Below are 14943 nucleotides of genomic sequence, written 5' to 3' on the forward strand. Positions count from 1 at the left end.
GATCAGATCAGCGATGTAAGGAGGAGCCTGACCATGAATAGCTCTGAAAGTAAGAACCAGAATTTTAAAGTTGATCCTGAAAGAAACTGGAAGCCAGTGAAGAGTTTTAAGGATCGGAGAGAATGTCAGTTCTTCTACTTGAGCGGGTCAGAATTCACGCTGCAGAGTTCTGCAAGGAGTCCTTTCTCTTGCGCTTCTTCTCCAGATGGTCGAGCAGACGTCTATATATGTCTCATAGGTCAAGGACAAAGTTAGTCTCTGTTACATCGCCGCACCTGAATTGAGACGTCTCCGAGACCTGTTAGAGAGTTAAAAACTAGGCTCTGAAAAAATGGAACATATATGAATTCCCTCCAACTCCCTCCCTAACTCGTCTCCAGGCTAGTGAGATAAGCCCTTTATCGATGTTGCCTTTATGTCATGTCAGCTGCGGCAATCCAGAGCCCTAGATACACAATCTATTATTGGCATCTTCAGCATGGTTTCCTAAGCACAAAATAATGTTCGTATTATTGCATTGGTTGCCAACCCCAGGTCTAGGCAGTGGTACTAGTCCTTTAAAGCGATTGTAGGGGATTTGAAGTCAAGCTACGCCAGTGGACTAAAGTGGTAGTGTTTAGCCTGACGGGAGACCAAATTTCCCATGAGCACTTGCTAAACGTCACAAAAGTTGCAATGTCTCGGTTTGCAGCAGTTTCCAGACTTCTATTGGCTGAATGAAGGGTGGATATCGATGAGGTAATGAGTCAGATTGTGGATAATTAAATATGATATGCTTTATGATGGCTTTGTAAATAACATATCTTTACTTTGTTTTTGTAGTGTAAATCCCCCCCGCCCCCATCCCCCACTACAACCAGTGCGATATGTAGCATGTTCACATCATCAAGAACTTTTACAGTGAAAATAAAAATCACACAAAATACCTCAAGTCACGGTATATGAGTTATTCAACTAGTTTTAAGTTGTCATCAAAAGTTTTATGAACATATTTCAGTACAAATATTAAGGTACTCAAACTACCTAGAGCTGCTTCAAGGATGTGTTATGCGTCGCACAGACAGGGGAAAGTATTTATTGATAATTACCGACTTTGTTGTGCTTTGAACAAATGTTGTATTTTGTAACCATCCGACACTTGACACATCAAGATGCTTGTTTCAAGGATGTTCACTTCAAAAATAAACCTGTTGACTAGTGAAGATAAGTGAAACACAAACTCTATATATTTTATTTTTACTGTTTTTATCCCAAGGTTATTCTGGAATTTTATGCCGACTTTAAACCGGTCCGCGGCGCATAAAAGGTTAGGGACCCCTTTTGTAGTGGTTGAGGCGCCACGCAGAAACCACTTGTAGCAGCACACAAGTCAAAGAGATCAAGGAGGTGAAGAGGATGGTGCAGCCAAGGCCACATGAAGGCATTGGCAGTGATAAAAAGGAAGCTTTATGGGACTGTACTGTTGACATATCCCGTAGAGAACCACTCAGCACAGTTAGCAAAGTCAGAGTCAAAGCTACCGAGTTTAATCCTGCATCAAAAACTTGTCAATATATGGTAAAAACCTTTCGTCCCCTCTTGGTCCTGAAAATTGAAAATTAAATGGATATAAAATAATCCATTTTTAAACTTGGTGAGGGTAACTTTCCTGCCCCAAGGAATAATAGCCTCATGCCAGGGTGACGAATTACAAACACTTGTGGATGACTAGTCTGTACACTGCCAGATATTTTGAGGTCACAAAGCTGGCTTGCAGAACTAAACGTGGGTCCCCAGTTGAGTTCCGAGCCTCCTTCGACGATTAATTTCTGAAAATGATGGCAGGGGTTTGTCTGGCAGTAAATGCAGCTCATTTATCAGGATTTCTTGACAGGAAGTTGAACCAAATACGGGGAGTGATAATTAAATGCTGCTTCCTTTATATGAAGGATGATGAATAATCCTATTTATTTTGACTGGTTATTGGGAAGTTGTTGTTTTTTTCCTGACACCTCAGCGAGCCAATTAGTTTCCCTTTTAATTGAAGTTTCACTTAAATTATTTTGTGTTTAGGTACCGTAGATTTAACGCTTGTGTTATCTTAGGGTCTAGGTGACCCTGTATTACCTTCTGTAATATTATCTTTAATCTAAAACAATGTTTAGGGGTTTATGCTTATGAATATATTTTAAAAACATAATCAAGATACATTATTTTCTCTTTTTTTTTAATCACCAGATAAAATATTTATTTTGTTCAGGGGTGGGCAATTACACTTTGTAAGGGGCCACATAAAATACTGTGACTGTTGTGAGGGGCCATCAAACCAACTCTAGTGATACAAGCAAAGAAAAAAAACACATAAACAAAAGTATGCCAATACGTTTTTTATAAAACATTAAGTCAAAAATATGTTATAGAACTTTTTATTTCTAAATATGATTTTAATATTCACTCACTCATTATATTTGGGAGCAAGAAATATTCACATAAATGTCAGAGGGGACCTCAGGAAATTATATTTAGAGTCAAAAATACATTTACTTCATGCTCTACCCACATAAATAAAGGCAAAGAGCCACATGTGGCCCCTGAGTAAGTTTGAAAAAAAGATCTCAACTGCCTCTTTTTTTGTTTAGACACACATTTTCACATCTGTTTTTTGCTGCTCTGCATCCGATATTCTTTTCTCTTTTTGAAGGAGGACAAACTGATATTAGGCAGCTCTATGGAATGTGTGTGTGTTTTACTACTGCTCCTCTATTTGAAGATGCACATTTGTATCTGGGTGTCAACATCTCAGCCTGCTCTCATTTTTTAAAAATTCGCTCCAATCTCTTTTTTCTGCATAAAACGAGTTTGTTCTGGAATGAGAATGCGGGCTATGAATCATCACAACTGAAATTGATTTGCTTGTTTGTGGCCACCTGCCTGTTGTTAACTCGATTCCGTGTTGGCAATGTTGACTAATATTGATGATAAATAAAGGAGGTCAAGGTCGTCAGTCATGACTGTAGCTGATCATGTACTTTGACAGTCTGGAGAAGCAGACCCCTGCCAAACAGAACTTTTTTATGTATAATTTATTTTTTCAACTCTTGTATATAAGCCCGGACATGAGATATTGTTCAGAGGAAAAAGTAAAACGTACATATTTTAAGCTGGTTTGTAGCAGAAGCTCCAAGATTACTCATGCTATTAAAAGTAAACATGTTGGCACCAAAAAAAGATGGTTTGAAGTGTCATGTTGTTTAGACGTCAGTAGGTGACGCCGTCAGTTTAAAAATAATGTGATGTTTCATTAGAACAGTTGTTCAAAACAAAGGAAAATAGTGCAGGGAGTGCCATCTAGTGGACTCTGAAAGTAATGACACTGCTTCATGAAGCTTCATCAGATCATCATTAGCAAAAATAATTAAAAAAATGTTCACAACAACAGATATTTTGTCCAGGAAAAATCATAGCTTATTTAAAGCACAATTTGTTTCAAATTATATTTTTAGTTGAAGACTAAAAGACTTAAAATCAATTTAGTTTCAGGGAGGAAATTACATTCACAGAACAATCTTGATACAAAACCCTTTTTCACTAGCTTACAGGAATATTTTTCAAGAAAAAGAGACTGAAACGAGTGTCTTTAAGTGTCAAGCCTCACAGGCTAATGTTACCTCAGAGGAAAAGGCCATTTTTTTCTAAACAAAACACCTTTAAGACACTAGTAATCATTAGAACAGAAATAATATCAATATTTTTTTCTTTCTGTGTGGCCCGGTAAAAATTGCCTCACAGGGTTTCGGGACCACTGATCTTTTCACCCATAATATAGAGTTAAAAATCTTAAAATCATTTGTGGATCCAGATATTTGAACAAATATTTGTGTCATTAGCTACATTATTTTAAAGTTTCACTGAAATATCATCTGTTTCAGAGTTATTTTTCTAACACACATTAACCAGAAGCAAAAAGAGGAGCTTTCTTTATTCACCTCATGGGGTTTTAAATTACACTCACTCATTGAAACCATTAAAAACATGATGGATCTTTAGCCTCGACTCCACTTGATGGAGATCAATTCTTTAAATAAATCTTTCATTATCTGGACAAACAATTGACAATGTAAACAGATGAAGAATAGTTTAGTTTCCCAGTTGCAGACATTGGAAAGAGTCTTTGTTATTCAGTGGTAACTGAGAACAATACAGAATTTGATGACAGACAAATGTTCCAGCAGAGGTGCAGTCACATGTTTTACATGGCAGACTTAACATAACAATAAGCAAGGTAAGAAAAAAAGGATTGTTGCGGAGAAAAGGCGTTTTTCTTTTTTGCTAGAGAGGGAATTAGAGGAGCGAGATAAAAGCAGACCACATGCCGCAGCCCGGAGCGTACTGCCTGAGAATTATGACACATTGGAACACACTTTCGGCCTCCAGGGTAGCCAGGTTGTCAGCGAGAACCCCCCCCCCCAAAAAAAAACAAAGATTGAGGGGACCAGAAGCAAAATGATAAAAAAGAGCAACAAGTCGAAGAAAAGCCCCTCGAGTGGTTCGTGGATTTACATGTCTGTGGCCAATTAGAGACGTAAAGACCAAATGAAAGAGTTGTAAATGAAAAAAAAGATAGATGAGGGGAAAGCGGATTGGGTTTGCTTAATAACTGTATAATTATGAGACTTACTGGAGGATTCTTAGGACAGTTAGTGCGTTGCCAATAAAAGTCCTAATGATGCCGGGATGGTATTCCTGCCGTACCACGAAGGTTCTACACGTGTGTTCGTCTCACCTCATTAAATTTGACAAAGTATCTTTTCTTTTGTAGTGTTTTTAGAAAGTGAGGATTCACTACTCTGCTGCCAGCAATAAACTCATTGACCTTTTATTCTTTTACATCCATCATTTACCACTGACACCTCATGGCACATACACGTCCGGTTGCTTAAGGCATATTTTTTATTTTTTATAGTATTGTATTTTACTAGATCCAGGAATTTAAATGTTCTAAATTGTTTGCCTTAATTGGCAATGACCAGTGCAGTGAAAAACTTCTATTGCTTAGTATTTATAATGATGGAAAAATGTATCAAAGACAATCTTACTTTTACCCCTTTTTGTCAGTATTTCCATCATGGACGATATGCAGAATTAGTCTTTGTGATCCATATAGTAACTGAGCTGTGTCGACCAAGTTAGTCCATCTTGACTTACAGAAATTTACATTTATTTACTCAGGACCATGTGATCAGCACTGGGTATCAAACTTTCTTTTTTGACCTGTAAATTTCAGTAGAATCGAGTATCGAAATAAGCTTGGTTTTTAGGTGTCACATTTCGGTATATACGCATAAGGCTAAGAGTGACAAAGGCAGTGACCATCTGATTCATTTGTTAATTGTTATGATACTAAAGTGATAGTTCACCCAAAATTAAACATTCAAGAGCGCACACAGTCTGCCGTCTACACTGGGAGCACTCGCTGTGTTTACCAGAACAATTTATTTCGTCGAGGCTTCGATACAAGATGGACGTTACAGACGAGCACCATGGTGGAATTTGGATGTTTTCAAGTGTCTTTTTTGAGGAAGATGAAGATGAAGACAACTGAGAATCAATCGCGACGTTGGAATGGACATACATTTTTGTATGGAACTCAAAAAAAAACAACCTGATTATTCTGAAAATAATCCCAACCCTTAGTTGAGATGAGGGTGAGCAGAAATTTGAATTGTAAACCAACTCTTTAGAATTATTTTTTTTCTGCAAGAAAACAGCTTAGAGAGAAAATTGACCAAAGCTGGAAAAACAAACCCGGAGATTTGTACATTTGTTTTAATGTCATTGTCTTTATGTTAGAATGAATCTCATCAAATTGGTTTTGGAGAAATTATAGTTCAGGGAACTATATCGAAGTGAAGGTATCGATGTCGATATTGGTACCGATATTTTATATTTTCCATAGATACCCAGCTCTACCTGTGCTAGTGTACTTTACTATGTAAATATGTCTAGTCAAAGTCATCTTACGGGATGGGTTTCCAATACGTTTGGAAAAACCCTGGTACTTAATCGTTGCCTCAAATGATGCTTAAAGAATGAACGCAAATTGTTAAATAATATTTTGAACATGTCTTCATTACAATAGTATGTTATAGTAATGTTCTTTCAGTCCTGTTTAGTTAAATATTTGTTATTACAATTTTTAATCTAGGAAAATTTAACCAAAACCTAAAGGTAGGAATAAAAATCTGTGTTGCTTCCTACAAAGCTACTGAGTTTCTGTATTCCCCAGGTCACTCAAACACAAACAAAAATGATGAACATTCCACTATTTAGACATCATGTAATAAAAAGCACAAACTACTGAGCTGTCTGAAAACAAGGAAAGATTTTCCAGCTAGCTTGCATTTAAAGCCTGTATTTCCACAAATCCCTTGTCTGTGCGAATTCCCTTTACCTCTGTAGTATTTTTTTTACAGCTAGATCAATAAATCCCAGAAACAATATCTCAGCAACAACAACAACCTTTTGTAAAGGTTATGTTATTACAATTTCTCCCATAGGATTTATTCTGGGGTTCGTATGTGGAGTCTGCCAGAAGGTATGTATATAATATACACATCCGTCCTGCGGCTACACGGAGAAGCTCCTCCGTGGGTCTCGGATGCTTTCGCACAATAAAACAAGACAATGGCTGGATATCTGTCCCGAGAGAATAACTATAGCTTCCATCCTGCTGCCTCAGACCACTGACACACTGTAAATTGTCGTCGAGGCTTCCTGCAGGCCGACTTGTAAAGCTCTCAATTCTAATAAATAATCCATATATTCTCAAAACATAAAAACGCTCAACTGACCCGGATAAGTGATTTCAATACAGCTGAAGCCCAGGGTTAGCATCAGTAAAGTATATTAGTAAGAGATCCTTTTATAGCATCTGGACAGGCCAGAAGAAAAACAAGCTCAAGTAAAGTCTGTTTTTATGTTTTGTCTCCACCAAAGGTCAAAGGTCAAGCTCTAATCGATTTGGAAACATTCTAAGAAATGGACCTAGATATGATTGACCACTGTCCAAAAATATCATCGCTGTTCACAAACTTTACAATTTAAAAATGAAGATGGTTACTAGGAAAACTATATATATGTAAAAATATTCATGGTGCAAAGTATTCTGATTAAATATGTAATAAAATAAAATAAAAATGTCCTTAAATAGAATATCGAAAATAATTGAATAAATAATCAACATATTAAATGTATATTTACAAAAGAATACGTGGAAAAATCCAAATACTTTCATAAAATAATATTTCTATGAATATTGATGCGGTAAAATGTACTTAAAGATCAAACAAATACAAGCATACATTACGACATGTAAAACCGAAGCAAAAGCATGTATCCAATAAAAATGTTTCCAGCTTGAAGGTCAGAAAAATATTGACGGTGCTCGGGACTGAATTGAAACTTGAATTATTCCCTTTTCTTTTTCCTGCCTGGCGGCGTTCACGGTTCAGGGGTAGACCAAACACATGGATGTGGGTTTAAACAGTCAGCAACAGTTGCCATAGCAACCTCAGCATCCGTCACTATTGTATTCAGAGCAGGTGGTGAAGATGACCACTCACTCGCTGGACGGTGGTCGGAGGGAAAAGTTGATTTAGGAGGAGGTGAGAAGCAGTAACAAGATCATTTGAGGCAGAGATTGGGAGAACTTAAAACTAGTTGGCTTCTGGCCTCGAGGGTGCGGAAGTAATGAGTTCGTAGGCACAAATAAATAAATACATGTCTAGCTCGGTTACACATAAATGGTTCTCTTTGACACACGAATGAATCATTTAAAATGACACGTCTTGATTCCTGCTGTGCTTCGTTTATACCATCTCAATGAATTTCGTAAATCACTTTGGATTATCAATGTCATTTCATTCTAACCTCATTTAGGAAAGGTGATACATATTTCATATTAGCATATCATCTTTAGCAGTTTCTCTGTATGTTGAAGGGCAACTGCAGGGAATTGAATTAGAATCTCTGTTGCTCGGTTTCCATTCAATTTTTTGAAAAACTTTGTTAATGTAAACCCCATTTTAGATCTTATTATTGTCAATTAAATTATATCCTTGGCTCTGAGTGGTTAATGTGTGAAAGTTCAGTTTAAAACTGGTTGCCAGAGAAGCATCAAAGTGAATGCGAAGACTGTTTTCAACAACTCGTATTGCAGTACGTCTACCGGAAAACTGGGTAAGAGTTCATCTGACCAGGTACAAATACAAAACATCTTAAAGATTTTACATAGTCACATTTAAATGTAGATAGGAAAAGATAGGAAACAGAAATGCCTAATTTTTTCCTCTTTTTATGAAATATGAGTTTGTTGTAAATTTTAGTACTCTGTTTCAATAGTACCATCCAATTATCAAGGAAAGGAAGATGATTTTGATACCACTAGTTAGGATTCAACATGCCATTACTGTACGTTATATCATCAACACATCTGCAAAATAAGCTTTGCCAATAACCACCTCCCACTGGACTCACTCCACATTTTTGTCGGGCAGGTTCAGCAGGTAAGATTAAATCTCGAGACTAATTAAATACATAAATAACTGATCCCATACGGTTGAGTGAAGGAGATTAAGTTATTGGAAATTCTCATGATGACATCATATCCAACATCTTTCCGATACAAAAATAGTACTATAAAAAAAGAAGTCCCTTCAGTTTCTTCACCACTTATCACAACTATGATCACGACTTGGCAGATAGCCCATAATGCACAGCAACAATGAGCAGGAAAGGTCGAACCAATGATTGGGAAGACATCGGGAAAGGCTCTCTCTGGGATGCAGATGACTGAAAAGAAGGCTGAGAAATGGAAACATGTTTTATAGAAGGCAACCTGGGATCTCTGAACAATGAACAGGGAATATATATTGATAGGAAGGGAAATTTAAATGTGGAGTGAATGTCTCCGTTTGGGATTCCCTGGAAGACCTGGGGCTCTCTCACTGACAGACTTCCACCTCGATTTCCAGTCGCAGCAAGTTCATTTCAGAAAAAAAGTGAAGGGTCGCTGGGCGGTGACACAAAGACATCATTTTCCTGAAGCAGTATCATGGTTCTTGACAAAATATTCTTATTTGATCAGGGCTGTGTTTCAGTACTTTATTTCTTAGATTAGTTCTCCTGGATCTCAATATGCACTTGACACTGTTGACCAGTAGATACTTCTCCAGAGACTAGAAAAATGAAATAGGTATAAGTGGAATTACTCTGAGATGGTTGAAGTCTTATCTATTAGAAAGACATCACTATGTTCATGTCAATAACATCCCATTGATGCACTATGGGCCCCACAAGGTTCTGTTCTTGGCCCGATCCTATTCACTATCTATATGCTTCCATTGGAAAATTTGATGAGAAAACACTCCCAGTCCTACTTCTATGCTGAACCTAAATTATATTCATCAACGAAGCCAGACTAAAGTAATAAATCCTGTCTTAGAGAAATAAAGCGATGCAGTCATCAACAGAGCTCAGCTTGTATTAAGCAAGTGAACGATGAAAGGTACAAAATGTTCCAAAGTTCACATGAACCTACAAAACTCCAAAAAACTCCTTTTTGAGTCATTGCTTATGAGAGTCCTTGGCAAATGCGATGTCAATTCTATAGACGTCACAACACCAGTGTCACTCACAGGGTAATCTTAAGCACTGTGATTCAAACAAACTAAGGAACATCAGTAAATGTAGCTTCAAAACAAATTGTCTAAAGACTGGTTGCAAAGCGACAGAAATAAATCTTTAAGCCGAATATTTTGCAGAAACAGCCCTAAAAACATTCCTCCAGTGACACACACATACTTTGTCGTTGTTTGTGTGTCCGTGTGCGTGTGTTTGACTATGACAACCAATAAAAAATACATTGTCAACATTGTTACTACTTCTGGGGTTTTACTGTTTCACCATAAACCCACGGACCAGCTCCAAACCAAAGTGGTGTGTCATCCTGGTTTCAGGCTGTAACCTGACCATCTGGTCTTTGGTGAGCTCGGCGGTCTCCAGCCAGGTGGACCAACCTGAATGAAAGACGGCTCTGCCCAGAACAGCTCTCGGTATAACTTATGAGAACAAATCTTTTCACCATAAGGTGCCAGTTTACTGGTTCCCCTTCAGATCTTTTCTAGGTAAGGTGATATTTCCCAAAACCTTTAACGTAACGGCTACAGAGGGCATAACGACAAGTTACCAACAACTATCTTTATTGGTTTTATCATTTATTATACTTTAAAAGAAAGTAGGAAAGTAGAAAAACAAACCAAATGAAGGTTTATCAAGAAGGCCTGCGTACACATTATGAATGAGGAAAAACTAAAGAAAGCAAACTCTAAATCCCTGAGCGATTCCCACGGACGCGAGAGGAATATTATTTGACCCAAATACGTAAGAAAGTGTTGAGATGTGTCTTAAGTTGTTCAGGAAACTGCACAACGGTTTAGAACATTTATAGTCCAACACAAATAGTATAACGTTTCATCAACAAGTTTCATATTACCTAAAGCCATCAAGTCACACATTCACTTCCATGAACATAGAACATCTTATCGATCTTCTTACGTTAGGAGACTCTATTGCTACAAGGGTGTGAACCATTGAGATAGAGATCATAGAAAAGATAAAATATCATACTTTAATACGCCTAGTATTGAAAGCAGGGGAATATGTTGTGAGCGCTTGTCATAGAATTGAAGCAGTGGTGCTGGTCCACGGTATCTAAACATCGGACATGACTGAGGAGGAAGCTGTAGTTTTTTGTTGCATCTCGTACAACTCAACATCACTCAGAGGAGCACAGACTCGTTCTTATTGTTGTCCATTTGACCATGGCTGAGATTTCCCCGAGCAAAGGTCCCTTAAGACTTCCTGCGTTCAAAAAAAACACCAACATTTAATTCTTAATATCAACATTTCCCTTCAGAAGATTGTGATGGTGGTTTAACAGAAATAATCAAAGCTGGACACAAGCAACAGTGTCTCACTTGGTTCAAGAGTAAAGACGCAACATCTCTGAGTCATTTTTAGTAGTTTAGAGTTACATTTAAATTCAGTGCATTTTAGAAGATAACCAAGACCAGATGGAAGGATTTTGTTTCCATTTCTCTTCTACATTGAATCATGGTTTGCGAGGACAAACGCGGTGAGGGATGTCTGAAAAGACGTTTCTATGAATGGATAAGCTGTTGAACATGTTTCAGGATTTATTTCTTCTTGCATTCTGGTTGAAACTCTTCTCCTACCAATGTTTATCTCATTTATTTTTCTTTTTAAATACCATTGTTTTTCCCAGATCTTCTGCAACTTTGTAATTACTGAAACTTGCGGCTCCATTAATTAATTTTCCCGTAAAGTTTTGTAAACAAAACATGTCGACAGCAAAGTGCAAACATAACTTAAAAAGGAGCTCAAAGTGTAATAAAGCGAGGGTGTAAATAGGAGGACAGAATGAACAGTAAAATTATAAAACTAGGTGAATCCTAATTGGATGTTTACCAATGGTTTCAACTGGTTCTGCAATTTATAATTGGACCAACTGCCTCAAAGCATAGCATTGACTAAAAAAAAATCAAACACCCCGCAACTTCGTAATAAGCCTACACTAACAAGATCAGCAACATTAAGAATAAAATAGGAGATTATTATCCAGTATCAGGGCAAGAAAGTGAGCCTAAAACAAGACAAAACAACTAAAGCAGTTTTTTGAATCATTACAACAGAATATATAAAGTGACTGCCAGTGGAGCTTGTGTCAACATTAATGGAGAACAAACATATTGGTTTTTAAAAACATACAGTACATAGGTGTAGATGAGGTCTGTTCTCTCCGAGTGCTTTTCTAGTTATTTACTTTGTTTCTGATTCTCATATACAGACACTGATTCTTAACCTTCAGAAATGGTCAACCATAAGCACTCATATCGAGTTTCAGACTGAAAGAAAAAATGTACAAAGGAGGAAAAACACTTCCCAGTTTAGCTCCTCACCTATTCCTTTGAAATTTCCCACTATCATCTCACATTCTCTGTGAAGGTTTCCTGCTGCTTTCTTCTCACATAACCTCAATCTTCCAGTGTTTTCCTCTTTTACTTCCCTGTTGTTGTTTTGCCAATTTACTGGCTCAGTGACCGAGAGTGAGTCTCGAGGATTAAATGAAATATATCAATTCACTGTGGGAAGCTCGCAGCAGACCTCTGGGGTGCAGCTCAGAATTCCTGACCGGGCGCTCGTCCCGATGGTTTGACGAGAGGTGTCCATCAGTGGAACAAATTACACACCTTTACTCGAGGAGGGTTTTTTTTGTCTCAATTGGAATCGGTAAACACTAACACATGGAGGAAAAAGCAGCTGCCTGGTGTGTTCAAGAAATGCAATAAAGAGGCAGGAACGTGTCTTTTCAAGTGAGGGGACAATCTTAAACATCCAGCAGCTTTTAAGGATTTAAAACAAACACGCAAATGAAAAACCTTTAATAAATAGGACAGCTTAAAGGGGCTTTCAGATTATGGACTCAAACCCAAGTCAAAAAGTGTAGGGCTCCAAAATATATACCTTAAATTTGACCCCGAATGTTGTGTATGTAGAGGTAGCCCGAGGCAAAAGTAAAGCAGGGTTGGTATATTTTGCCAGAGGCAACTTTGCACAAGATGCAGAAGGAAACATAAGTGACTTAACTCGTGATGTAACTAGTGTTACTTAGCACTGAAAAACAGAAGTGGAAGTACATTTAAAAGAAGAGCTTTTTAGTCAGTCATTATATAATCACTAATAGTCGATGAAGTACTACATCAGCAAAGTGTTCATATTCAATTTAAATCTAATAATAACTACATAAATATACATAGTTATCATTAGTCAGTAATAGAACATATATGAAACCATTTGAATATGTTTCAAAACAATTCTAAATAAACATTAAGTATTTATGAACGTAAGACATTAATAAATAATAGCACCATAAACATTGTCTACAACAACCTATGTTTAACTTTTTGGACTTTTAGTATTGGTATAATTTGAAGTGGAAATCTACCTTCTAAGTTTTAAAATCTTGAGTAAAGTAGAGAGTAAATAGATTCAATATAATAATACATTTAATTTAAAGGCAACTGTATTCTCGCTATACAGATACATTTAAAACACATTAAAACATTATGAAAACATCTAGTCCACCAACAATTACATATATATGTATTTTTTCAAGCAAGAGGAAGACAAAAAAATATATCTTAAATGATTTAACAGCTAAAAAAGGTGTTTGATTCTTGTAATAATACTATTCTTGCTTTTAGAAACTTTGCAATAAATATTTTTTTAACTCAATAGCTGAATATTTGAACTCAATATACAATATTAAGATTTCATTGTTGTACTTCAAATAAAGACCCCTTTTTGGACTTGGTAGGTGAATATACTCATCAATAAGTCTCGATAAGACAAATTATATTTAAAATAAGATCTTAACACCTGCATTGATTCCTGCTTTACTAGTGTTCCAGGAATAATTTTTTTAAACTTTTCTTTTATTAGCTTTTTATGACTCACTCGCAGATTTTTGTAGACTTCAATATATTCAACTATTTAAGAAACTGCGAATTAAAAGTAAATCTCCTGTCATCCTGTAACGTGTCATTTTATTTTAAGATGAACACCAGCCAACTGAGTTTCATTACTTTCAAAATATGTTTGCTGGGTTCAACTTTCTAATTCCATATATTTCCAGCCTGCTAAACACACCTGTGCCTCCTGGCTGCTCTGCCTCCCAGTCCGCTCTCTGGGAAAATCAAACACTTCCATCCTTGCAGAACACACTCTCACACTCTCAATTATACACACACAACAGTTACACGGGAATTTGCGCAATTTAACACCATCAACATTCTCCTAAAAACCAGCTGTGCCACCTAAAAATAATGAGTCCCTTTTGAGTTTGGCTTTCTGCTGCCTAGTTAACCTTCAGTATCGCCTGATCAATAGAGTGTTTTATTGGTCTCACAAAACACCTTGTCAGGCATAAAAGGCATTGACTATCCTGGACTAAATGCGTGGTAACACGCTGGATGGCACATAAATGCACCCCTGTGTCTCGGTGACGTCCGTCTGCAAGGTGAAACTATTGTTGCCGGCACTAAAACCAGCCTTCAGGATGGAGCTGTCAAGCTCAATCACGGACGGTGTCAAGATTTGCAGAATCTTGTGAACCCGACAGAGCAATAACTCTTATGGGGCCTTCAGCTGTTGGGACATGTAGGATGATTGAATTATTGACTTTGATTGTTAAGGTCTAGCTTCCTGTTCCTGCCAGGGTTTTTAACACAACATCTTTGAATCCTCTTATTAGTGACATAAATGCCTGCAGTTAATACAAAACTCTGCAGCGAGAATTCTGACCTGCTCTAGTAGAAGAACTCACATATCCCCAATCCTTAAAACTCTTCACTGGCTGCCAGTTTCTTTCAGGATCAACTTTAATGATCCAGCCTTAGACCCCAGCTCGGGCTCTTAGGTCTGTGGATCAGAATCTATTGATCAAAAACCAACATAATGTGAACAACAAACGCAAAATATGACAAAATATTACGGCTCCTCTAATCGCGCTGCCTCCCCACCCTAGTCTGTAATGTCGTTTTCCTCCTTTTTTATATACCGAAGCGAAGATTAATTTATTCTCATAGGGGTTAAGTTCAGAGTTTGAAGTAGTTCAGCAAAGGTATTGATCGATTGGCTGAGTTGGAGAAAGTGTGTTTTCGCTTCCTCGGTAGAGGGGAAGGAGAGAGAGTTGTTGTTTGCAGGGCTTTATAGCAGCCTGTGAATGAGTTACCAAATGTATACAAACTACAGACTGTCCTGTATCCTTGTCATTCAGGAGTGCTTCAATATATTTAAATATAATAGATACCTCACCACAGGATG

General features: G+C 37.2%; 1 protein-coding gene across 1 annotated transcript in view; it reads right to left on the reverse strand.

The window, feature by feature from the left end:
• fstl4 (follistatin-like 4) overlaps positions 1-14943 on the reverse strand; it is a 186054-nt gene that overhangs the window by 41275 nt on the left and 129836 nt on the right. The window lies entirely within an intron of this gene.

This window comes from Callionymus lyra, chromosome 14, assembly GCF_982586985.1.
Source record: "Callionymus lyra chromosome 14, fCalLyr1.hap1.1, whole genome shotgun sequence".
Classification (NCBI taxonomy): Eukaryota; Metazoa; Chordata; class Actinopteri; order Syngnathiformes; family Callionymidae; genus Callionymus; species Callionymus lyra.